Source organism: Balaenoptera acutorostrata, chromosome 15 (assembly GCF_949987535.1).
Source record: "Balaenoptera acutorostrata chromosome 15, mBalAcu1.1, whole genome shotgun sequence".
NCBI lineage: Eukaryota > Metazoa > Chordata > Mammalia > Artiodactyla > Balaenopteridae > Balaenoptera > Balaenoptera acutorostrata.
The window spans coordinates 10,811,946-10,836,914 of NC_080078.1; the positions used below are offsets into that span (position 1 = coordinate 10,811,946).

General features: G+C 47.8%; 1 long non-coding RNA gene across 1 annotated transcript in view; it reads left to right on the forward strand.

Annotated features, from left to right (window-relative positions):
- LOC130704945 (uncharacterized) overlaps positions 1 to 24,969 on the forward strand; it is a 276,914-nt gene that overhangs the window by 38,139 nt on the left and 213,806 nt on the right. The gene's annotated exons all lie outside the window — the stretch shown is intronic.

Consider the following 24,969-nt stretch of genomic DNA (forward strand, 5'->3'; position numbering starts at 1 on the left):
ACGGAAGTAATTCCACAGTGGTATAGCATGGATGTTCTTGGAATTACAGAACTATTAAAGCCCTAGAGTCAAGTTGCTGGATCTGGCAGTTGGATGAGCTTCCTGGGAAGGTAGTCAGCTCTCCACTAGGGGAGGAATTCAAACACAGATCAACAACTGCTTTGGAGAGATGTTGTAGAGAGCAGTCAAGCTGCCAATGAGGAATGGGATTGGATTGAGGTGAAGGAAATATATTTAGTTATATTTATCAGTTTGGTGTGATCAGCTATTGTCATACTATTAGCCTGGTGTTCCCTGCCCCATCGTCAGGCTCTGGGATTGAGCAGACTTGATGATGATGATAGTAGTGCTGATGATGCTGGTGATGATGATGGTGATGATGGTGGTAATGGTGATGGTGATGATGATGGTGGTGGTGGTGACGATTATGATGATGAAGATGATGGTCATGATGATGGTGGTGGTGGTGATGATGACAATAGCTAACACATGTATAACGTTTACTATTTGCGGTACTATCCTATGTACTTTATATATATTAAACCATTTAATCCTCCTAATGACCCTGTAGAGATTGTTATTATGCCCATTTTACAGATGAAGAAACTGAGGCAGAGAGAGGTTACATAATGGATTCAAAGCTGATCAGCCAGTAGATGGTGGAGCTGGATGGCCATCTAGTGGGTGTGCAAGGAAGACTTCCTGACCAGTACAGCATGTTGACCCTATGGTCTTTGGTTTTCATTCTTTCCCTTGTGATAGTACTTTTGTCTCCTGTGAGGGGTCCTGCTCAGCATGCATCTGGCCTTCTGAATTCAGAAGTGCTGGGGGTTAGCCTGAAGGTGGCATATAACTAACAGGAATATTATAAAAACAAATGCAGGCATCTGATGAGGAGGCGACTTTTTAAAATCCTGCCTGGGCAGAAAGTAGGGTTATAGCTGGTCTGAGTACTGGTTCTGGGACATGATTCTGACCCCCCTGACATACCTCTTCCACATAAAATGGCACTCTTTGCTGGGCCTAGAGCATGATTTTAAAGCAACCAAACCTACCACATACTTTTCAGTGCTCCCGTAGGCCCTGGAGGTCCTTTTTTCACGTCTCAGTTTTCCTTGCGTAACAGGTAATTCTCACTTCTTCCTTGACAACTCCCCCTGCTCTTTCAAGGCTGAGTTCAAGGGTTCCCTTCCCTGTGCATATGTCTTGTATTGCCCCAGCCAGAGCTAGGCCTCCTGCTGTGCTGGCCCCATGGTTTAGCCCACATCTCTTGAGTTAACACTTAACAACATCTAACTCTCCTTAGGATGCTCTTGTTCTCCCACGAAACTGGACACCCTTGTAGGTGGGGACCACTGCTCATTCTGGCCCAAATCCCCACTTCCTGGCACACTGTGGGACCGTCATCCATGTTTTTAGATGAATGACCCTCCCCAGAGCGCAATATGGTTAGGATTTTCCTGCTATCACATACCCCTGCTTGGGGACATCGCCTCTCTTCAGAGACTGTGACTATACACTTTTAAAATCTCAACTCGTTATGCTTTCCTCAAGTAATAATTTATTGCCACTCTTTAAAGAGTCCCAATCTCTGGAACTCTTTGGTTCTCCAACTTGAGCGTTCATCAGAATGGAGGGCTAGTGAAACCACAGATCCCGGTGTTTCTGAGTCAGGAGGCGTGGAGAGGGTTTGAGAATGTTCATTTCCCACAAGTTTCCAGGTGATGTAGCTGTGGCTGGTCTGGGACCTCCCTGAGAACCTTTGCCTGAGACTTCATGTACCAGGAACCTGGGCAACACTCAGGCTTTGAGAGTATTCATTTTTTCTTTTGTTTTTAGAATCCACAAAATGTATGTGTTGCAGTTTGATTCCATCAATGCATGGCTCAATTTCTGTTTTTAATAACCCTAGGAAAGAGAAATGTCTTGTTGTGAAAAATGGTACCTCGATCAAACAAATGCCTAATACCAGGCATTCGAATTGTGCTCTGATCTATTTATTAACAACAGCATTAAATTATTTGATGTGTTAGTGGCAGCCCAGAGAGGAGGAGGACACTCTGATATTCAGAAAACCAGCAAGCATGCAAATAATGGGCTTTCCAATGTGCTTAGAATACATGGAGGGATTTCTTTGGGGGGATGTATTTCATCCAAAATGCAGAAGGTACGTAAAATGTGAATAAATGTAAGATTGCTGTTAAAATATTCCTTTTTATGAGCTGCAACATAGACAAATTGGAGATTTAAATGTGGGGGACCTCAGGCTCTATGCAGCTGGAGAGGGAAGAAGATGGGAAAAAGGAAATGATTTTTCAGCATCCTTGACCAGCGGTCTCTCTCTGTGTAGGTGCTAATTGTAGATTACTGCCTGGCGATAGCTTTTCTTCTGTATCACACTGCTCCTCTCCCAGGCAAAGATGGCAGGGACCAGAGAAAAGATGGTGAGATGTATACAGATGAATCTGCTTAAAAGTGATGGGCAGTTCATGCAGGATTTAGATAATCTGAGGTATGGAACCCCTCAGCCACTCAGCACTGAATCAAAATCCCTGGTGTGGGAGAACTCAGCTCCCCCACCAAACCAGTTTCCTAGTTGTCTAGTGAGAGCCTTAGGGCACTGTCTTTCATGGTCTTATCCTTAGAAGTCTATAATGCCAAAACACTGCAAACATATAGAAGAGACAGACCATGATCATAAATTCCACTAAAGAAGAGGATGACCAGTTCCCCCAACAGCAGCACATAATGTGCATTTGGTTTTCAGGTCCTCAAACAGTTAGGTCCAGCATCTCGGAATGAATGATGCTCCTTGGAGACGTGCAACACAGAGATACTGATGGGCTTGGAGTGAGTCAGTGAGTCAAGGGAGTGAGGGGTCAACATAATGGTCTTTGCCTCCTGAGCCTGTTTTTTGTCAAACTCTTTTGCTGGAAAGAAACAGAAACTCACTGTGCTAGCTCAAGGGAAAGGATTATGATGAAGATATTACTACAATGGATGTCTTGTTACAGGCGTAAAATATAGCTGGGGACAGGACTGCCATGTTGCGTTGCACAGGCTGTGCACTGCACAACTCCAGAGGCACCATTTGCATGGACTGTGTTGTACGTGGTAATCTTTGGAGCTATATGACATGGTGGCCTTGCATTGGAGCAGATCTGAAGAGTCAGGGAGCGGGGCCTTTTTCTCCATCTATCAGGTTTAAGGTGAGCCCTTTCAATTCTGCTCACCTTTGTGTGTCTGCCCCATTCTTCTCTTTCATCTATCTTTTGTTTACTCCTCTTGCCTGTGGCCCAACGTGACTGCCCATCACACTCTCTCCCTGCTTGACCAATCTTTCCATTCCAGCAGCTGCCACTGATAGTCAAAAGTTTCTATCTCTTATTTCAGATTCTTGGGAGGAAGAATTTGATTGGTACCTGGCTCAAGCCTTGTCACTGCTCAGTCTAAAAATCTTGGAGTCCTCCTATTTACTCTTTCTCTTTTCATATGATATCTAATCTCTCAGCAGTATCAATACTTGGCTCGGCCATCCCTCTGTATCTTGAATCTGGCCACTTCTCATGCCCCTTACTGCTACCACCTTGCTCCAATTCATGTTCTTCTTTTGCTCAGATCATTGCAATAGCCTCCCAACTACTCCACCTCTTTCTACTATTGTCCCCCTTCTTTCCAACCTCAATAAGCAGCCAGAATGTGCTCGGAGGTTCACATTAGTCAGATCACATCCTCAAGCCCTACAAGGACCTCTCCTTTCATCAGAGTGAAAGCTAAGGGCTACACGATGGCCTTTAAGTTGCTATAGAATTTGGGCCCCGTTGACCCCCTCTTCTTCTCTTTCTTCGCTTCTCCTCACTTGCTTTCTTCCCACCATATTGCCTCCTCAATGTCCTTAAACATGGGAGGCATACTCTTATCTCCAGGCTTTAGCGTTTGCTGTTCCCTCTGCCTCGAAGTCCCTTCCTCCAGAAGCCAGTGGTTTATTTTCTCTCCATCATTAGGTCTTTCCTTATGTATCACCTTCAGGCCTTGCCTGAACCCCTTTTTGCAATGACATCGCCCCCACCACTCCTTATCACCTTTCATGGCTGTCATCATCTTCCTCAGCATCTTCTAATACACTATGCATTTTACTTACATATTTTATTTGTCTGTCTCTTCGTGCTAGAAAGCAAACCCCACGAAGGCAGGAATTTTTGTGGATTTTATATTTGTAGCACCTAGATCAGTGCCCAGCACTCTAAAAGATGCATTGAATGAACAGATGAATGAATCTAGAGAAATGAATAAATGAATCGAGAAACTCATCACCCTCATATTCTAACACAATAATAACATTCACTTGTTGACAAAATACCAGACACAAACATATGTGACGTATATAGGTAAACAGCTGTTGATATCTTAATTTTTTCCCCAGCAGGAAGCCTGAGGGCAGACTATTGGCTTCCAATCTGGACCCCTGGCTACACTACCTTTTGCCCTTCCAAGTATTGCTCCCCTGCCAGTGAACCCATGTCTCAGGAGAGAAGTTCCAGCCCATGTCACTTTCACTCTGCAAGGAAGTTTCCTGCCAAGCAAAAGTGTGGCCGCAGAGTTTTATTCCCTTGCCCAAGAATTCTTTTTTTCTCTTTTTGCTTTGAGTCACCCCAACTTTCCTGGTGACTTGTTCTCCATTTCCAGAATTCTCCTTGTGGAACTCCTGCTACAGGAGGGTAGGGATGTCCCCCAGGGAGCAGGGGTGTTCTTCAGATGGAGCCCCAGGAGTGATTTGAAAGCCATCCTCCACTTACATAAGGAAGCCCGCTGCAAGCAGAATCCAGACTTTGGCCAGAGGATGGCACTGTGGTTGTTTCCAAGAGGGAGCCGAACAATTTGAAAAAGCAATTTCCAAATGGCAATAACAGCTGTGCTTTCAAACCCTGCAGGGAACATCAGAAAAAGTTAACCCCCAAATGGTGGGAAACCTGGGCTGGAGGTAGACGTGGGGACCTTGACAGTGGAGGCCAGGCCTGGAAGAAGGCAGGGGCCGGGAGAGGGGCCAGAATGGAGTGAGGAAAGGGAGCTGCAAGAACGCCAAGCTGCTGGGGACTGGCGTCCTCCTGGCTGGCGGCTGAGGGCTCTGCTGACCCAGGGCTTTTCGGGGCTTTCGACAGGGATCGGGCAGCCCCAGTCGGTGGGATCTGGTCTTCCAGAGTCGGATTCAACAGCAGAAAAATGGCAGGGGACAGCGGGGGAGTGGTGGTGGGGCCTTTCCTGCTTTCCTCCTTCCGTGCCCATTTTGTGTCCGTTATTCAAAGTGTGAGTTTCAGTCCCCCTGGCGGGCCCAGACCAAGACTCCTTCATCTTTGGGTTTTCCATGATACCTGGCATGTAACAGACACTCCATAAATGATTGTTAGAAATAAATGATTGACTGATTGAATGCATGAATCTTAGACTTGGGGGAAGAATAGAGTAAGGCTCTTCGAGAGAAACAAGCAAAAAAAAAAAAAAAAGAGTGATTTCAAGTATCTTCCAGTCTTTCTAGGATTTCTGTCATCATTACTGCTGCCACCAAAATATCAGCCCTTTGTGGTTTTGCAAAGGGGTTTCACTCATGTTATCCGTATCTGTCCACCTGCCTGCCCATCTGTTCATCCCTTGCTCCGTCCTGCTTCCCCTAGCTCCTTATTTCTGTCTCCTCTCTAACACTCTGTCATTCCCCCTTGAATTAGAACCATTGAGGTACATGCTCTACCTCCCAACTGGACGGGGGTATTTGAGGGCATCCTGTGGTGGCTAGGACAGGGCAGGTGCTTGGTCAATGTTTGTGGGATGCATGAGCCCATGTGAAGCACTTTTTCCAGGCGATCTTGATCATCATGGCATTTAATCCTCTCATCCCCTCTTCAAGGAAGATATTATTGGGGCAGATTGTATTTTTAAAGATGGCCACACCAATTAAAAGGGGTTCTGCCCACAGTTCCAATGTGTGGAGGAGGAGGGTTCCCACCACACCACCAATCAAGACGTGTCTTGGGAACCCTGAACTGACGTGGAAGAAATCCAGTTACCCTGGAACCTCCACGCAGAACAGATCAGAAGGAGAGAACACAAAGAGACAGAGCAGCTGGAGGAACCTCAGCTGTTGCAGCTCCAGCTGTTTGAATCTTCCAGCTGAGGCCGCAGACACCACGGGGCAGAGATGAGGCATCCTATGATGCTCTGTCCTAATTCCTGACCCACTGAATCCATGAATGTAACAAATGGCTGTTTCATGCCGCAATGTTTTGGACTGATTCATAATACAACCATAGCAATAGAACAGTCTCCTACCCTCCTCCCCTTTTCAGGCGAGATAACTTTAGTCTAACAAGCAGGTGAGCTGGCACTTGGACCCTGCTCTCTTGGCCCCCAGAGCATCTTTCCTGATGTCAGCTTTCATGGCCAGGGTGGGGCTGGAGAAGAGTCATGTACTCAGCTCAAGGTCACCTGAGGCTGGGGGAAGCCTTTGGTTTTGTTCCTAGGTCAGCAAAGTGGGAATGCAGGGTTTGAGATCTGTCTGGGGTCTAGTGAATGAAAGTGCAGCTTGCAGTTTGGGGTTTCTGGTCCAGGGCAACTTACAGTTACAGGTCTGAGACTAGTGGCCTCAGGAACATCGGCCGGTGTTGGGACCCTTTAAAAGCTGCTGCCCACATAGCCCTGCAAACCTACCAGCAGTTGGCTCGTGAAGGGTCACAACTCCAATGTAGGGGTTAGTTGATGTTATTGTCACAATGGGCCGTATTTGAGGGCGCACCCAAGTGGCCACGGGAGCAGGGAAAATCCAGCAAACCACAACATCGCTATGAAGACATAATTGCTATCCGTTTGTCTTGGCCATTAACACCCCTTTCAGGAATCTCCCTTAGATCAATTAATAATCTTGTGGTGAAGCAACCTTGAGGTGGTCTTGTCAGTGATGTTCTCATCAGAGCCAGATTTGGGGATGACCAGCTCTTCCTGGTGGGAGGGCCACAGTCTATCAATGAGTCTGGATAACAAGCTGGTGGGCTCCTTTCTCTGAGATGAGCAGCGAAGCCTCAGTCTGGGCTTGGGGGTTGTTGATAAGGAGCCTTTCCATGGCAACACAGGAAGCCTGATGCTGAATGTGAGTTTCAGCATCGGCGGGGATCAGACACCACAGGCAGACTTGGCAAACCCCACAGCCATTGAGAGCTTTGTGGCAATAAGTCCTGAAGGGTCTCTGCCTCTCATAGGTTTCTGGAGAAGCCCTCTTTCCCAGGTCCAATTTGGAACCCCCACTGGGGGGTAGCTGACAATTGGATACCATGATATAGAGGGCAATAATGTAGCTTCTGGCAACTGTGATGGGGTATTGTATGCAGCCATGACCTTGTTTGTATAGTAACAGCAGCGTGGTTGTCATTTATGGAGGCCACGATGCCTGTGACTCATGTCAGTCACAAAGTAGAGCTGTTTGGAAGCCACTGTGTTGTTGGGCTGGGCAGTCATGGCCGTGCTGGTTCATGGAGGCTGCGATGTCGCCGTGTCCTAATGCTGGTGGGTTCTGTGCTGTTCTACTTGGCGGTGTATGGCAGCCACCCAGTTCTTCTGTTCTGGATGGTTCAACCCAGTGCTCCTCAGACTTTAAGGTGCTTTCCAATTACCCAGGGAACTTGTGAAGATGCAGGTTCTGATCCAGCAGATCTGGGGCAGGGCTAGAGAGTCTGCATCTAACAAGCTCCCAGCAAAAGGCAGTGATGCTGGTCTACGGACCACACTCGGAGAAGCACTTTCCAACAGAATTCTCTGCAATGATGGAGATATTCTATTTCTGCACTGTCCAGTATGGTATCCACTAGCCATGTGGCTCTTGAGCTCTTGATATGTGGCTAGTGTGATTGAGGAATTGACTTTCAAATAAAATTTAATTTCCACCAGTTTAAATTTAAATAGGCGCACATAGTTAGCGGCTATCATATTGGACAACACAGCTCTAGAATGTACTGTAGTGTGTATCAGAATTCCCTAGAAGCCTTGTTAGAGCACAGATTGCTGTCCCCCGCCCCCGCTGCTGTTGCTGTGGATTGGGGGCCTCAGGATTTGCATCTCTCACAGGTTCCCAGATGATGCTGATGCTGTGGGTCTGGGGACAGCACTCTGAGAATGACGCCACCCGCTAATCTCCATCCCTGAGCACCTCTGGATGCCGCCTGCAGTAGGACAAACGGCTATATGCCGCACCAATGTTATGATTTGATTTGAACTTACCCCTGAAGGCATGCAAGCTGCACTCCATGGAGGGAGATCTTGTGGGAAGTTTAGGCGGGAGTGTTATTTCAAAACTCCTAGAGGGGATCCCTAGTGAAGGCTGGCCTCTACAAATTCAAAGGTTCCTATCTGAGAGGGACTTCAGAGATCATCTGATTTGCACTCCCAGTTTACAGATGGGGAAACTGAGGCCTAGCCAAGCACAGTTGGCTGTGAAAGGTGCCACATGACACCAAGCATAGAACCCAGGTTTCCAGATTCCTAGTTCAGAGTGGGTGCCTCTGCTCCATGCGCCCCTGCGCCCGAGCTGGAGGAGGAAAGTGGCCGGGACACAGACTGCAGGTGACGCGGGGCCCCGCATGCTCCATTCTGTAGCCGAAAAGAGGAGGCAGCTCGGGATGTCACCCCTGGGTCCAGTTGTCACCACCCGGAGGCTACAGCACTGTGATTTTTCTCCTTCTTTCATATCCCTCTGGGCAATTTGGTTGGTATTCAGCAGCTCTGGTTAAAAAAGAGAGAAAAAAAAAGACATGGGAGAAGATTGAAATCATTGGCAGCAATGCTATTTTGAGGACCTTATTTATAAATTTCAATAATCTATGCCGTTCTTGTTCCCAGTGCTGAACATGCTAGGACAAACCCACCACGGTGACATAAAATTGCTGCCATTTATCAAACTCCCGCTGTGAGCCAGACGCGGGATCAAGTCCTTTATATTCCCAATCTCATTAAAACTTCACAAAAAGCCTACGAGGGAAATGTTATTGTTACCATTTTTTAGTTGGGAAAATGAAGGCCTAGAGTGATTAAATAACCAACCTGGGTCACACAGCTTGTAAATGGAAGGCTAGAGATTTGAATACAGTTGGCCTGATGCCAAATTCTGGGTCCTTTTCATTGTGCGAAGGTGGGTAACCTAAGAGGTGCCGTGAGCTCCCCAGTCCCGCTTTTGCCTGCCTCAATCTTGCTTAGCATCCAGGAGTGAAGACAAGACACCTGAAGAATGAATCAGCCTGGCCCTGAGCCAATGAGCCAGGTGTATAAGTCAGAATGATTTTAGTTACAAGTAACAGAAACCTGACTTAAAAGAAAAAAGAGCGTTACTGGCTTGTGTCCCAGGGAAGATGTGTTCAAGGTACAGTTGGATCCAGGGTTTTAAACCATTAATCATTGGGAGTCTCTCTCTTTTTCATTTCCTGCTTCTCTTTCTCTGGACGAGTTTCATTCTCAGGCAGGCTCTCCCCATGTGCTGGCAAGGATGGCCTTCAACAGCTGTAGATCCACATTGTCCTTAAAGCTGGGGAATCCCAGTGAAAAGAAAGCACGGCCCGCCAACCACAACTCCAGCCAAAGTTCCAGGGATGACTCCCATTGGTTCAGCTCTGGTCACGTGACCTTCACCAACCAATCACTGCAGTGAGGGGGATCCAGGAGTCTAATTATACAGACCTGAGACTTATAACTACTTCTGAAGATGGGATCTGTCTTGTCTGTGTGTGTCTTTGAAAGTAGGATATATTCTGTTACCAGAGAAAGCATTAAAAAAACCCCTACCACTACTGCCATCTGCTAGCTTGGTCTACACAGTAAATTGAAGGCACCTTCTCTGCTAACTGAGTGGCCTGGAATTAGGCTGCTGTATGTGTTATTCCAATTCTGCATGGTTTTTTGAATATCAGCTCCCTGTTTAACCTCCTAACTACATTATATATCCTCTGGATGCCAACACCTGCCTCACCTGTGGAATCTGAGCTCACTGTACCCCTTAGAGCTGCTTATATGGACTGCTGGCTTCTGGTGGGGCAGGGGCATGTGTCTTAACCTTCTGGCTTCCTGGCTTCTCCTCAAGGTGCCCTTAGTGGCTCTTCCTTCCACCCTGTAGCCCTCCCAAGACCCCACTATCCACTGTGAGACCACCTCCAGCCATACATTCTTAGGGAGAAGGTCGTTGAAGGAACTTTGCTTCACATTTTCAGGTACCTGAGTAATATCTGGTTGGTTGGACATATCTCCGTGTTGCTTAGAAGTAGAAAGTGGCTACTCTGATCTGGAAGATCCAGACTTTGGCAGTCCATTTCTTTCTCATTCATTTATTTATTTTCCCAGGTGGGGATTATCCATGGGCCCTACCAGCCTGCCAGATGACATGTCCCCACTGGGGACATGCTAGACTTCATCGTGATCTTTTGGATCCTAGCTCCTGGGCTGCTCCACCCCTGGGACCAGCCTTTGTGATGAGGTTCCTGAATCTGGGGGCCACCCTAATGCCCCCTCCTCACACCCTAACATTCCTCTTTCTCTCCTTGATCAGTGTGGCCTCAGTCCTGTGTGCTCTGATGCCGAACTGCCCTGATGTAGGGCAGGGATTATTAGCACAAAGCAAAGGAGTGAAGACTTACCTAGGGAAGGACTGGTTAGCAAGCATAACCAACCCCCAAGTTGGTAGTCTCATTAGGAAGAAAGGAAAGGGGTGTAGACAAATGTCAGGTGAGTTAGGACAGGCTGCTTGGAGGAAAGCGTTGCTTGTGAATCTTAAAATTACATACATTATATGCATTGAAGCATCTTTACTATAAAGAAGAGCCAACAAATGCCATACAACACTTCCATGCCTTTCTCCACGTGGATGGATGGAATTGTTTGGGCGTCTTCACCCAGATGTGGTAAAATGCCTCTTCTGTGCCAGGCATGAAGGTATACCTGTATCATCCAACTGGTTTTAACTCTCATAATCTTGTCCAGAAGGTATGACCTGTCTTTAAGTGGCAGAGGATTTGAACTCAGGTTTGCCTGACTCCCAGGCCAAAGGCATCATTTGGATAAACACAGTGGTGGAGGAAACCCTTGAAGGCCCAGAGACAAGGTGGGCTGGGGCTTCAGTAACAGAGCAGATAACAGATGGCAGAGACTGCTTAGGCAAAGGGGCAGAGGCTGGGTGAGAAGGGACCCTTGCAGAGCTGACACTGTGGGTGACACGTAGCAGGATGCTCGGGCCTGGGGTCAGAGAGTTTTGTGTTGACACAATGGGCCGTAGAGAGCCTCAGAAGTTTCCTGAAAAGGGAGTGCGGGGTCAGAAATGGTATTTGAAAAAGATTGTTGGTGTAATTGGGTGCAAGGCAGTATTTCAAGGAAAGGAGGAATTAGGCAGACATGTTAAGAGGAATTCTGTGCATTGCCTTGATTCTCAGATGAATCTAGACTTTATTGCCTCCTGGAAAGTGGCTTCATCCTCAGCCCCTTTCTTGTCTCCAAGAGAGGCCTGGAGGCTCCAGTAGACAGCAAGCGTTTCCTTCTCCCTGTGACAAAGAGGCCGTGGTAGCTGGGTCACATGGAGAGGGGATTTTATTTCTCCTGGAGAACAGGAAATAGGCCTTACGGGCCTGGCTACCGCTTCTGCACAAGTCTTTATGAGCTGTGAGAGTTAAGATCGTAAGGCTCCCATATTTTGCATTTTTAAAAAAACCAAGAAAGAAAATGTTTTCTCCATAAGAGAAACTTCAAAGATTCGAGAGAATAGCACACTAAAAATTATTGAAATGCGGCCATCGCACACATCTTGAATATCGCCGCAAAAGAATGTGCCGAAGCCAGGCAGGCCTTGCCACGGTTTAAGACCTCCTTTGTTTTTCTTCATCGCTTGCAATCAGATGCAGGACCCAAGCTGTTAGGCATTTAGCTGCGGCCATCTGTAGGGCAGGCTCGCCAACCGGATTCTTTTTCATCCAGAGGAGAAGGCTTACCGAGGCAGGAACTATTGAAAACATCTCTGCGCTTTCAAAAAATACAAATTTAAAACCTCCTTGCTGCCGTTGAGGGGAAAGGTGGCCTCCCGATCCTCCCTGTGGAGCATATGGGAGTTATTTAGGGCAATTACGCAGAGAGGCAGAGAGTGGTCAGCCCCAGAGCCCGGGCCTGTGTTTATTGGTGGGATTGGGTTTGGCTAAGTTGTTTAAACTTGCTGAGTCTCAATTTGATCACCTATTAATTGAGATAATAATATTTGCCCAGACTGTTTCACAGGCCTGTTGAGAAGATCAAATGAGGTCGTGCTTAAATGTGTGTGTATGTGTGTGTGAGCACACACCCCCATCCCTGCTTGAGAGAGAGGATTTCTGCTTTTCCTGTGTTTTTACTCCTTTTCCACGGGAGGGGAGAGGCTTGTCTCATGGGTCAGAACTTGGAATCCATTGGCTGAGGTTTATTGAGTCCCCAGGTTCTCGGCAAGCCCTCTCTGCTCCAGCCCTGACTGCCTGATGGAGCCAGCTGGCCTCAGTGGACCTCATCACTCAGCTGGTTGTGGGTAACATTGGATGCGGGGTCTGCAGGTCACAGCACATCCCTGGACAAGCCTTACTGTGATGGTCCTGAGGTGGGAGGTGGGAGTTCCACTGTGCCCTATGTTTTGGCGGTGACTGGGCACTTTCCCGGCATGAGTCCAGCGGCTATTTTGGCTCCCAATGGCTAGGGATCTCTGGAAGGAGAGGAAGGGGTGAGTTTAAGGCCTGGAAAACCCTACAGGGACAGAACACGTTACTCGGGGATTGTTATTGGACCAACAGGGAAGAGTGACTTCTGGCAAAACTGTGAACGTTGCAAAGTACATCACTGGGCAATGACCTCCTCTTTCTGCACTTTAGTTTTCTCACTTCCTCCACTGATTTCTGCAAAGACCTCAATGCATTGAAACCCTGCTTTCCAGAAAGACCCCAATGCCAGTCATCCATACTTTAAAGAGAATTGAGGTTCATGTGTCCTCTGTCCGCAGTGGATTTGCATTTGAGAATCAGTGCTCATTATGGAAGGAAAGCTTCCATCATCTGTTAGAAAGATTTCATACAGAGGGGTCAGGGGAGGGGTTCTTTGATATTCTGCCCCCTAGATTTCCCTCTCTGCTTCCTAATTGGAAAACTGGCCCAGCCCACTGTCCCTAAGAACACAGGGGCTTGATCCTGACACTCCTCTTGGGACACACTCAAAGCCCTTCTAAAGACCTGTCTCTACTCTTCATGTTAGGGAAGGGGCAACAGTCGACAACTCCAGTGTCTCTCTGAGTGAGTCTTTAGAGACTCATTTATGTGACCCACTGGCCTCTGAACATGAATATCATGGCAGCATAAATGCCCCTAAGTGGCTGAAAAGTAAAAGAAAGAAAAAAAGGTATAATTAGCTTATTCATAATTGTTCCTTCAAGGAAAATGGAGCATTGACCTTGTGGAAAGAACCAGTTTAACCAAAATAACCCGCATTTGCTGAGGACTCACTCTGTGCCAGGCCCTGGGCTAAGTGCTTTGCATTGAAGTTTGCATTTAAGTCACTCTTTGAAGTGGATACTATTATCATATTCATTCTTCAGATGAAGAAACTAAGGGTTGGAGAGATTAAGTAACTTGCCCAAGTCCACCTAGCTTATAAGAAGTCAGAGATGGGACACTGATTCAGGTCTGTCGGATCTGACACTAAAGTAAGTGCTCTTGGTCAGCCATCAATGGGTATCTCCTCTAGCTTTGCTGATGTGCCGGTTGTTTTACCCACAGTTTGCCTGTGCGTAGGGGAAAATCAACTATAGTGCCTTAACCAAGCAACAGTTTATTTTCTCCACATAATCAGAAGCTCACAGGAGAGCAATTCAGGGCTGATTCAGGCCCTTCTATCTTTCTGTCCCATCATCCTTAGCATGTCTCTTCCACCCTCATGGTCACAGTGTGGCTGCTGCGCTTCGCTGCTTTGCACCTGCATTCCAGGCAGAAGGAAGTAGGAAGAGACAAAGGGATTTTTCCTTGTTGGGCTTCATCTTTTTAACTTGGGGGAGCTGGTTTCCTTAGAAAATTTCTTTCTATATCTCCTTGTCCGAAACTATGTCAGTGTCATCGCTAGCTGAAAAGGAGACTAAAGATGGAATATTTCAGCTTTCTCACCTCTAAAATAAAGGAAGGCAAGAAACACAGGCCTGGGAGTAGTTAGAAGGAGCCAATCTATAGTTTCTGCTCAGCTTACACCTTGAATGCTTTGCTCCAAAGGTTACTGGTGGGCATGGCTGGGGCAGAGCCAATGTTTTCCTTAGCGTGAGAATTTCTTTACATTAACATGCTGTGCCAAGTCAGCCCTTGCTTTCCTTTGTCCTTCCTGGGTAGCAGTGTGCGTGCCTCTACTTGCAGGCTCAGCCCTGCAGTTGCCCGAGTCAGCACCAGAGGGTGGGGTGTGGCATTGGTCTTGTGGGAGCCCAGGGTTTCTCAAGTTTAGTCTTTCCTCACCTCTGCTCCATGTCAGCCCAATTAGAACCACTGACTTGAATTCCAGTTTCCCTGCTCCAAGCCCCAAGCCCCAGCTTGTTTGACTGTTGGGGGTTGGAAATCCTCCCTGAGGCTTGCTGGCTGTTATGGTTACCCCACCAAGTTGGGATCAACCCCTCCTCCTAAAAAATGTGGCTCAGATATCGAGGCTGATGATGCCACAGATGCACTAAGAGAATAGGAAAGGATTTATTACTCACATAATGAGGCTTTCTGGGGAGAGGAGGGTAGGCCCCCAGGCTGCTCTGACAATGGCATGAGAACACAGGGAAAGGAGATTGGCTTGGGGTTTTATGGTGGTGTCTTAGTGAGCTTGGGCAGCCATAACAGAATACCGTAGACTGGGTGGCTTCAACAACAGAAATTTGTTCTCAAGGTTTTGGAGGCTGGGAAGTCCAAGATCAAGGTGCCAACAGATTCAGTGTCTGGAGAGAACCTGCTTCCTGGTTCGTAGATGGTGATCTTTTCACTGTGTCCTCACATGGCAGAAGGGGCAAGGGAGCTCTCTGGGGTCCCTTTTATAAGGGCACTAATCTAATTCCTGAGGGCTCCACCTTCATGACCTAATCACCTCCCTAAGGCCCCATCTCCCAATACCATCACATTGGGGGTTGGGGCTTTAGCATGTGAATTTTGGGGGGACACAACAATTCAGTCCATAGTAGGTGGCCAGGGGGTGGGGCCAAAGTGAGTGTTCCCGTGCACATGTGGTTTGATCTTCCTACCTATGCCTTGGCTTTCCTATCATCTTGCCCAGCTGTGGGGCAGGTGGGGAAGGAGAGTGGTGGGATTTGGAAGCTGGCAGCAGTCGAACATCCAAAATGGAGTCAGATTCTTTATTACATTGACTCCCTTGGGCTTCCCTCATGTACATGGTCCTTGGGCTGTGACCTGATGCCTGGGACAGGGAAGATGCTTCCTCCTGACTTTGGGTATCACTTGCTGCCTGACCTTCCTCAGCAGCACCCTGCCCCCTGAATGCATTCCCTTGAATCTCCATGTGCTCCTGAGCAACATTCTATTTACTTATTTATTAAAAAAATTTTTTTGGCCGCACTGCACAGCTTGTGGCATCTTAGTTCCCTGACCAGGGATTGAACCCAGGCCCCAGCAGTGAAAGCACCGAGTCCTAATCAGTGGACTGCCAGGGAATTCCCATGAGCCACATTTTAGTTTACCACAGTCCGGACTTCGTCTACTAGACCCTGGTTAACCCTCCCAGGGCCAATTGGTCTGCAGCTGGTTGGTTTGGTTCTTCTCTTTTTCTGCCAGCTGAGTTGCTAAGACCCAGGTATCATGCAGAACCATGTGGTCACAGGTTTTGGGGTGAGTACCTATGTGGCGTACTAAAATCATGCCATGAAGTCTGCCAAATTTGTGGCTTTTAGCTCTGGCCTCTCCACTAGACCTACAACTATTTGCATCCAGTGAGGAATGAAAATTCTTCATCCTCCTCCTCTTCATCAAAGATTTCTTGAGCATCTCCTGGTGGCCCTAATCCATAGCATAGCACTTGGACACTCAAGGATAGAGGTGTGGCCTCCTTCCTGTAGGGACTTGCAGTCAGATTGGGAGGCAAGATTTACACACTGAAAGAAAGAAAAAAGAAGAAATAGGTGCAAATAATGGGATAGACGAGGCAATGATTTCAAGAGCTCGTTGAGGGTTGGTGCAATCAGGGAGACTTCCTGGGGGAGACGGGCACTTGAGCCAAGCCATGGGAGGGTGCCTGTGATAAGCATAGGTATGGGAGCAGCCATCCGCTGCCCCTCTTCCAACCTATGTTCTCCTGTCAGTGATCATTGAGGGGAATTTGACAGTGTGAGCCTATGATATTCAGAATTCTCTAGGATGATGATTCTTATGTGGGAGCTTATTAGAACCACTAAGAAGGGTGAGGTTTGGGGTACCCAGAGGTCTCTAAAGTAAGAGTGAGTCCAGTGGAGAAAAGGACCAAGGTCCCTAATCCTCAGTCTGTGAGCTCTTCCCTGATGCTCTCCAAATGTCTTCCTTACAAGAAGGAGGAGAATGATCCTCCCTATTAGATCCTTATTCCAAAATCCACAATGAACAAGCAAGTGTTTTATAATCTAACATAAATCTTGGTGATTACTCTTCTTTTAAAAAAAATATTTATTTATTTATTTAGGTTGTGCCAGGTCTTAGTTGTGGCTCACAGCATCCTTAGTTGTGGCTCGCCTGCTTCTTTGTTGTGGCAGTGTGCTCCTTAGTTGTGGCCAGCGGGCTCCTTAGTTGCAGCTCGCTGCCTCCTTAGTTGTGGCATGTGAACTCTTAGTTGCGGCATGCATGTGGGATCTAGTTCCCTGACCAGGGATCAAATCCAGGTGCCCTGCACTGGGAGCTTGGAGTCTTAACCGCTGCACCACCAGGGAAGTCCCAGTGATTACTCTTATTTTCACATGAACAAGTTTTAAGCAAGTCATTCTACGTCTTTGGGGCTCAGTTTGCCCAGTGGCCTAATGTGTAAACGGCTACACCAATATTATAATCCATCATTATGTATCATTGTAAATTTACATGGCATTTCTCCATATACAAACTTATTTACTTCATTCATCACAACTCTATGTGTGCTACTTTCTATATTTTATGGATAATGTAGAAAAGTGGGATTCGGAGAAATTCAGCATTTTTTCTAATACTCTCTATGTGAGTGTATGTAAGTGAAAGAGTCAGGACTTGAACACAGATCTTTTGGATAACTTTTATGGCCTTGCTGCTTCTCAAAATACAAAACAATCCAACCATGCAAGCCAAGCCCATCGAAAATCAAAAGCAAACCAAAACTCTTTGTGCTGTCGGTTGGGACAACATACCTGAAGATTCCTCGAGGATGTCCAGGTGCTCTGTGAAGGGGGGACCATGGCTATTACTGCTCTTCGTTGTGCACTAGCCCAGCGCAGGCAGAGGTGCTCTGCTGAGGAGGGCATGCACCAGGTTCCAGGAAGAGCATCTCATTTTCAATTAAACTCCATAGCGGATGCACAACTTAGTTCTCAGCTTCCTAGGATGCAACATCTCCATCTGCTGGATGCCGAGGTCTTCCGCCAGCCTGAGGGGTTTGGCACTGTCTTTGGATGTTGATGTGTTTTTGGATAAACACACACACACACACACACACACACACACACACACACACGGCCCTTTCTCTTCCTGTTGTTACCATATTGGCCTTCAAGTCCTTCATGGTTGCATTACAGGGTGAGCTGGAACTCTTGATAAAGGAGTTCTGTACAGTGATGACAAGTATTGATTTCCAATTTCCTGTAGAATGATTCTATCATTGCTAGTGACTCAGGCAATTTAGCTCATTTTCCAGGCCTGCCTGGGGGTTGTAGATCACACCGACAGCTTCCCAGTCATGCAGGAGGGGGATTTTGACAAGATGAGAGAGGAGACATTTTCAGAGAGTTTTGTGTTGGGGGTGGCCAGAAGGGAATGGCTGCCCCCAGGGCTTCAGGCCCTGCGGTGTCCCGTTGAGAGTAGCCATGTCTTGGCCATGATGGAGAAGCTGGCTTGTGGTTGGGTGTCTAGGGGGCTGCCCAGGACACACCTTTTCCCTTCTCCATATGATGTTCAGTCCTGCTCAGCATGAGAACATCCAAAGCCCCAGCCAAAAGACAGAAGGGATTAATTTCCAGTAGTTTCCTCCATACCAAATACTCTTAGATGGCATGTGTCTTTTAAAAGATTGAACACATAGACTGGCTTTTTCTTTCTCAGTGGACTCTATTATAGCAAGTATGATTCTTTGCATTTACTCATGAATTCATTTTCATCTGCCAAGCTTGCATTTATTGTGCACTGGGTGCTGGATGAATTTGCTCGCCCTGGAAGGCATGTTGAAAGGACTGACAGTGTTCTACCTCCCAGAGTCATCCAAGCAAAGCAGAACATGGCCGTGTTAGGACCAGGAGGCCTCCTGTGGGCTGTGACTCTGCACTAAAGCCTGATTCATTTAATCCTCATGACAGCTCTATCAGGTGGGCCCACGACTATCTCTAGTTTGCAGATGTGGAAACGAAGGCACAGCAGATAAGTAACTTGCCCAAGGTCATACGAGGAGAGGGGCAGAGCAAAGATTAGAACTCGGGCCGTTTGGAAACAGTCTGTGCTTCTAAGCCTTGCACTATATCCCTCAAGGGTGGTGGATGAATATAGATGATTTTCCATCCAGTGGACTGAGTAGAGCCCCTAGAAGTTGATTAGCAATCACCCTGCTTTTATTAGGATTTTGTCAAAGTCTGACAGCACAAGAAATCGCTGGAGGCCCAGGAACTGAGCACATCCATGCATATGTGCAGGTGTGAGTGTGTACGGACACATATGCATGCACACAGGCATATACACATACACACACTCACATGCACACACACACACACGACAAGAGGACATAGCTCAAGAAACCACAGAAGCAACAGTTCGTGACACAGCTCTGCAGAACAGACACACTGATTTCTCCCTAGTCATTCAGCCAAAAAACTAGTTTTTAGAAATCATTGCCGAGCTACTTCCCAAACCAAGGCTAAGCTTGAGTCCTGTAACAGGAAGCTGATGACCAAGTGTGTTCTGAGAACCGCCTGGGATCTGGGCTGTTTGACAGATATTGTAATATGCAAATGTTCACATACTTTACTCTGTGAGGACTGTTATCCCCCTTTTACAGCCAGAGAGACTGAGGCTCAGGAAGATCTCTCCAGATCACAGAGCTAGCAAGGGACAGGGACAGGGTTCCAACACACACCTCCCGAGTCCCGGTCCACTTCTTTCCAGAATAATACAGACACCACTTCCCACGCATGCTCTGTCGATGAGTATTTTATTTTGACATATCGGCTCTCTAAAATTGATCCGCCAGATTTCCTGTGAGTGTCAAGAGCAGACCCAATTGCCTGATTCCTGTTCTGAGAACCTGGCCTGTGGTTTGGACAAGGTTCCAGTGAAGGCTCTGGCTTTGACCCTCATTTCTCATCCTATCAAGAGCTCCACGTGGGCTCTGTGCTCTCCACCCCATAGTTTCTCCACCCCATATCTTCTCCGCGGAGTCTGTTTGCTCTGATTGGCTCTTTTCCCCACCCCTTCCAGAATTCGTATCTTAGGCTGCCAGTCATGTTGGCTCTCATTAATAGCTTCTGGGGATGGAGAGAGACAATATAATCACTCCCCGTACACCTGTCAGGTAGATGCTGCATTAGGCAGTATGTTTGAGGTTGTTTTTAGTTCTGATCAAAGTGAATGAAACAGATGTACCTCGTGGGTCTTATCAAAATGGCAGAGAAAATTACTCATCAGACATCTGACTTGTCTCACAATTTCTTTGTATGCAGCCAATGCTGCCTTTTCCCCCTTAAATAAGCAAGTGTTTAGTTTTCTGATCAATAGTTAAGATTGGGCTGGCTGGAGAAGAATCCATTTAATCCCAGACACATAAAGACAATGGCCTATTGTGATGCTCTCCTAATACAGAGTTTAGAAGTAATTGCTCCCTTGGACAGAGAGAAACATTATCTGTTTCTCATTCATTTACTTATATATTCATTTATTCAATAAATATTGACTGGGCACCTATCTTGTCATGTGGCAGGTCCAGTTTTAGGTGCCAGGAATGTTCTAGTGGTGAATCTGACATGGTCCCTGCTTCTAGGAAGCCCACAGCCTGGGGCAGGGGGGAGAAATAAATGTATAAACAATGACAGTACAAGTATGGTAGATGCTGGATTACTCATTCAAGTAATTTTTATGGATACATGTAGGGTAGACAGCTTCTAAAATGGCTCTAATGATGGTTACTTCCTGACATCCAGGCTCATGTATAATCCCCTCCCTTGGGTGTGGGCTGGACCTGGAGACTCACTTCTAATCAAGAGGCTCTGGAAAAACGATGGGATGTCACATCTAAGATTAGGTTACTGTGATGGGTTGAATCGTGTCCTCCCCCCAAAAGATTATATCTTAACCCCCGGTACTGCTGAATATGATTGTATTTGGAAACAGGGTCTTTGCACATGCAGTCAAGTTAAGATGAGGTCAGTCAAGTGACCTCTAGTCCAGTGTGACTGGAGTCCTTATAAGAAGGGGAAATATGGACACAGAGACAGACACACACACAGGGAGAATGCCAAGGGGAAGGCGAAGAGAAGGATGATGTATCCCTGAGCTGACGGATACCAAAAATCACCAGCAAACCACCAGAATCTGGGGGACAGGGATGGAACAGCATCTCCCCCATTGCTCTCAGAAGAAACCAACCCTGCCAACACCTTGAACTTGGCCTTCCAGCCTCCAGAACTGTGAGACTGTCCATTTCTGTTGTCTCCCCCAAGTCTGTGGTATTTATTTTGGCAGCCCAAGCAGTCTAATCTAGTTACAAAAAGACTGTGATTTCTGCCTCACTCTCACCCTCTCTGGTCCTTCTCACTTGCTCCAGTGAAGCCAGCTGCCATGTTGTGAGTTGTGCCACAGTGGGGCTCACGTGACAAGGACCTGCAGGTGGCCTCTGGGCTAATAGCCAGGGAGAAACTGAGGCCCTCCACCCAACAGCCTTTAAGGAACTGAATTCTGCCAGTAACCATGGGAGTGAGCTTGGAAGCAAATTCCTTCCAGCTGGCAGCTTGACTATGGTCTTCTGAGAGACCCAGAGCCAGCGGAACCAGCCTGGATTCTTAACTCACAGAAACTGAGATGATAAATGTTGTTTTAAGCTAATATGCTGTGGGGCATTTTGTTATGCAGCCATAGCTAGCTGATACCATCTGTAGAGTAGACTGGACACTGTCCTAAGCCCCAGGTCCTGGCCTTGAGAAGAGGCAGTTTGATTAAGGAAGCTTGGGCTCTGACCTCTGGTTGTCCTGGGTTCGAATCCCAGCCATGTCCTTCACTTGCTGTGCTGTCTCTGCAATTCACCTTACTTTGGTTTCTTCCTCTATAATAAAAGGAACAGTAAGGGGGGTCCTGTGTAGATTAAGTTAACTTCTGTAAAGACTTTAAAGAGTTCATTTCACATTCAATGAATATTTACTGGGTGTCTATGGTAGGGCACTTAGGGGATGCTGGGCTGAGAGGTTACTTGCCTGAAGTGGGTCCCTGCCCTCGTGTTATTTACCTGATAGCGAAAGAGCTGGAAGATGGACAAGTAAACACAGGTATTTCTTACACCTTCAGGGAGTGCTATTTCCTGTGCAGAAAGAGGAAGTGATTTCATTTTGCATAGTTCTTTTGGGACAAGAGGTTGGGGAACGCCTCTCTGAGATGCTATTTGCCAGAGATGGGGATGAACTGGTCAAGAGGAGGTCGTGGGGTAGAACATGCCGAGCGCAGGCCAGCTGAGCGATGGTGGGTGTTGTCCAGGGTGCGTGGATTTGGGCTGCATCGCGAGGGTAGGACCAAATGACTTGCTGAGACTGGGCTGTAGGGCCGGGGAGGAACCAAACAGGACTTTTAGGTTTGAGGCTTGAGCAACTGCGTGGATGGGGATGCCATTTACTGAAGTGGGAAGCATGGGGCTTAGCAGGTTTGGGGAGGGGACTCAGGAGTTTCGAGTTGGGGTATGGGAGTGGGTGGGAAGAATGCTCTGGAGAGGGGAAAGGAGGGACGGAGGCACAGGGGTATGACAAACAGTGTGGGTTTAGGAAGCTGGCAGCTCTCTGGTCGCTCAGGGCTCAGCACCGCAGACTCTAAGGGCTGCCAGGGGGATGTGGCGGGGTGGTGGGGCTGCGATTGCTGGTCTTTACCCTGCTGTCCCTAGGAGGATGGGAAGTGTGTGTGGGAGTCATGGGGGGGGGTGTTTATTATTTGAAAAAATATTACCGGGATGCTTGTTAAAATCCAGACTCCTGGGCCTCAGCTGCGGAGAGTCTAGTTCAGTAGATCTAGTGGGTGGCCTGGGATCCGCATGGTTAGCAAGCATCTCCGCCGATTCAGGTGTGGCGGTTCTCAGACCACACTTTGAGAAGCAGCGGTGTGGAGGGAGGGTGGATAAGAGGGTGGAAAGCCAGAGGCAGGGAGCCTGGGGTGGGGATGAGCTTTACCAAGGAGGCAGCTCACCTCTTTCTGGGAGATGGGAGGTGAGGGCAGCTGCTGGTTTAGACAAATCCACAGGGACAGGTCCTGGGGACGAGGGGGAGCTGGGGAGGCAAGGGCAGAAGGGAGGGATTTTCCATGTGGAATGGACTGTGTTTTCCCTGGAAATGGTGATGAGCGGGATCAGGTAAGAGTGCAGATAGGGTAGGTGGGCTTGGGGTTGGGTAGGGTGGGGGGGGGTGACGGAGGCTTCTTTCAGATTGAAGTTCACCAAATCCTATTGGTTTGCCATGTCCATCATAAGCCAGGCCTTCCCTAGCCCTGCGGACACCACTGGAAGTGAGAGTCCAGCTGTGGAGCTGTGGGTACCGGCGCTGGGGAACAAGCAGGTGGGAACGAGGCTGGAAGGTGAATCCCCGGTGTTCCCTCTGCCCAAGTGGCCGTCCCGCTTTCTAGATGGAGTTGCGGGTGGGGCTGCACCCGGATGGATGTAGGGATGTTGCAGAGAGGACAGGAGGCAGAGCAGCTGCCAAGGGGAAAGGGAGCTGATCAAGAGCCAGCAGCGGGGGCAGCCCCGAGGGCCCCAGTCCGTGGAGCTGGGAGGGTTTCTCCAGCTGTGCTCCCAACCTCGCGTAGAGCAGGGAAGCCAGACTGGGTGGCCCTGGGGTGGAGATGCAGAGCTGTCGCTGCAGCAGGAGAAAAACTGGGTAGAGCTGGGGCCTGTCGGAAGGACTTACTTAGAGAAGTAGATTTCAACTCAACACAAGAGCAGCCACTGCGGGATTCCCCCAGGACCCATCCCGCCTGCCCTTGATTTTAAAACTCTGCACCCTTCGGGCGCAAATTCAAATTCTGTCTCCTGTGAAACCACCCCTGCTTCTTCCCAATGGAACTGCACTTCCTTCTTCAGCAGCAGTGTGCAGCTGCCGCCTCCTCCGTGCTCACGGGGTACTTGCTCCAGGCCTGCCTCTCCATCTAGGGCTGCGGTCCTGGGGGCCCGTGATGCCGCCTCCTACCTCCGTCTGCCAGTAAATCTCAGACTGTGTCTATGTCACTGCCTTCCTATAAGTAAATGTTTTCTAAGTGGCCTTGAACTCGATTGTTCTTAGAGGTAGTGGAAAGGATGAAAAGTTAACAAGTCACAAGGAGTAGCCCAGAGAGTAAGGCAGTTTTTCTCATTTGCAGTGGAGTCACCACCTCCTTGTTAAAAATGCACATTGGGGACCCTTCAGACCCACTGAATCAGCATCTCTGGGGTGGTGAGTAACAGAAATCTGAATATGAATGAGCTGATTCAGAAGCTTTGTTTAACCCTGGAATTTGAGCCCGAGGTCAAGGTGTAATTGATGAGGAAAAAGGGAAGCATTGCTGCTCTCCTGCCTAGTGCCCTTAGGCACCCTCTGTCCTAGGTGTCGCTCACCATTTAGGTTGCTTTACTTTGAGAGCTGCAGGCTCCGAGGTCGCCCCTCCTGCCCCTCTCAGAAACCCCAGTCCCTCAGTGCTTGAGAGCCCCTGGCTTTTCACGAGATGGAAAGGACCCTGGAGATCTGAGGAATTCTTCCTCTTTGGTGGGGATGTCAGAGAGCTGAAGGGTTAGCCTTCCCAGCCTGTCTGTGCCAGATGAATCTTTAATTGGTGACTTCCTAAAAAACGGTAGTGGTTGGAGGGCGTAATGAAGTAGAATATTTGGAGCCAGGGTCAAGGATTTTGGGAGACTCAGGGGGTCTTTTCTACTGACATTTGGGCACCTCCTACCTACCTACCCAACTCTGGGAGGGCAACCAACCAAAATCAATCAATCATCAATCAATCAAAATGAATCACATGCCTTAGAAGCCTGCGAATGGATTCATCATCTTATTTAATTGATCAGAAACATTTATAATTACAGATCAATAAAAAATTATGTATTGCACCATGCAGTTTTAAATAGCTACCAAAATTATAAAAAGCATCACTGGTTGTTCAGAGGGGGTAGATCTGCTGTGTGCCTCTACATTTTATCACAACATGTGTGGTCTGTGCTCTGAGGCAACCAGAATCTGAGTCTGGAATGTCTGTTTCAGAATAGCTTTTTTTCTGAAATCCATCTAAACCGGAAGAAGGCAGTAGGCTGCAAAGTATCTTCTTAATTTAATCATTTGTTTGTTCATTCATTCACTGATCTAATGATTCTACTGAGCACTAGAGATAGAGCAATGAAACAGACAGACCCTTGTAGTCTTTCCCTTCTTGGAGGTGGCTCATGCGGGGCTCCCAGGACGGTAGGCTGCATAGAAGGTGTGTAGCACCTGCCCTTCTCCATGTGTCTCACCAGCTCCGTGCCGTCCCCTCTTTCCCCACAGGAACCCGCACCAGTGCACACGGTGAGATGCCTCCC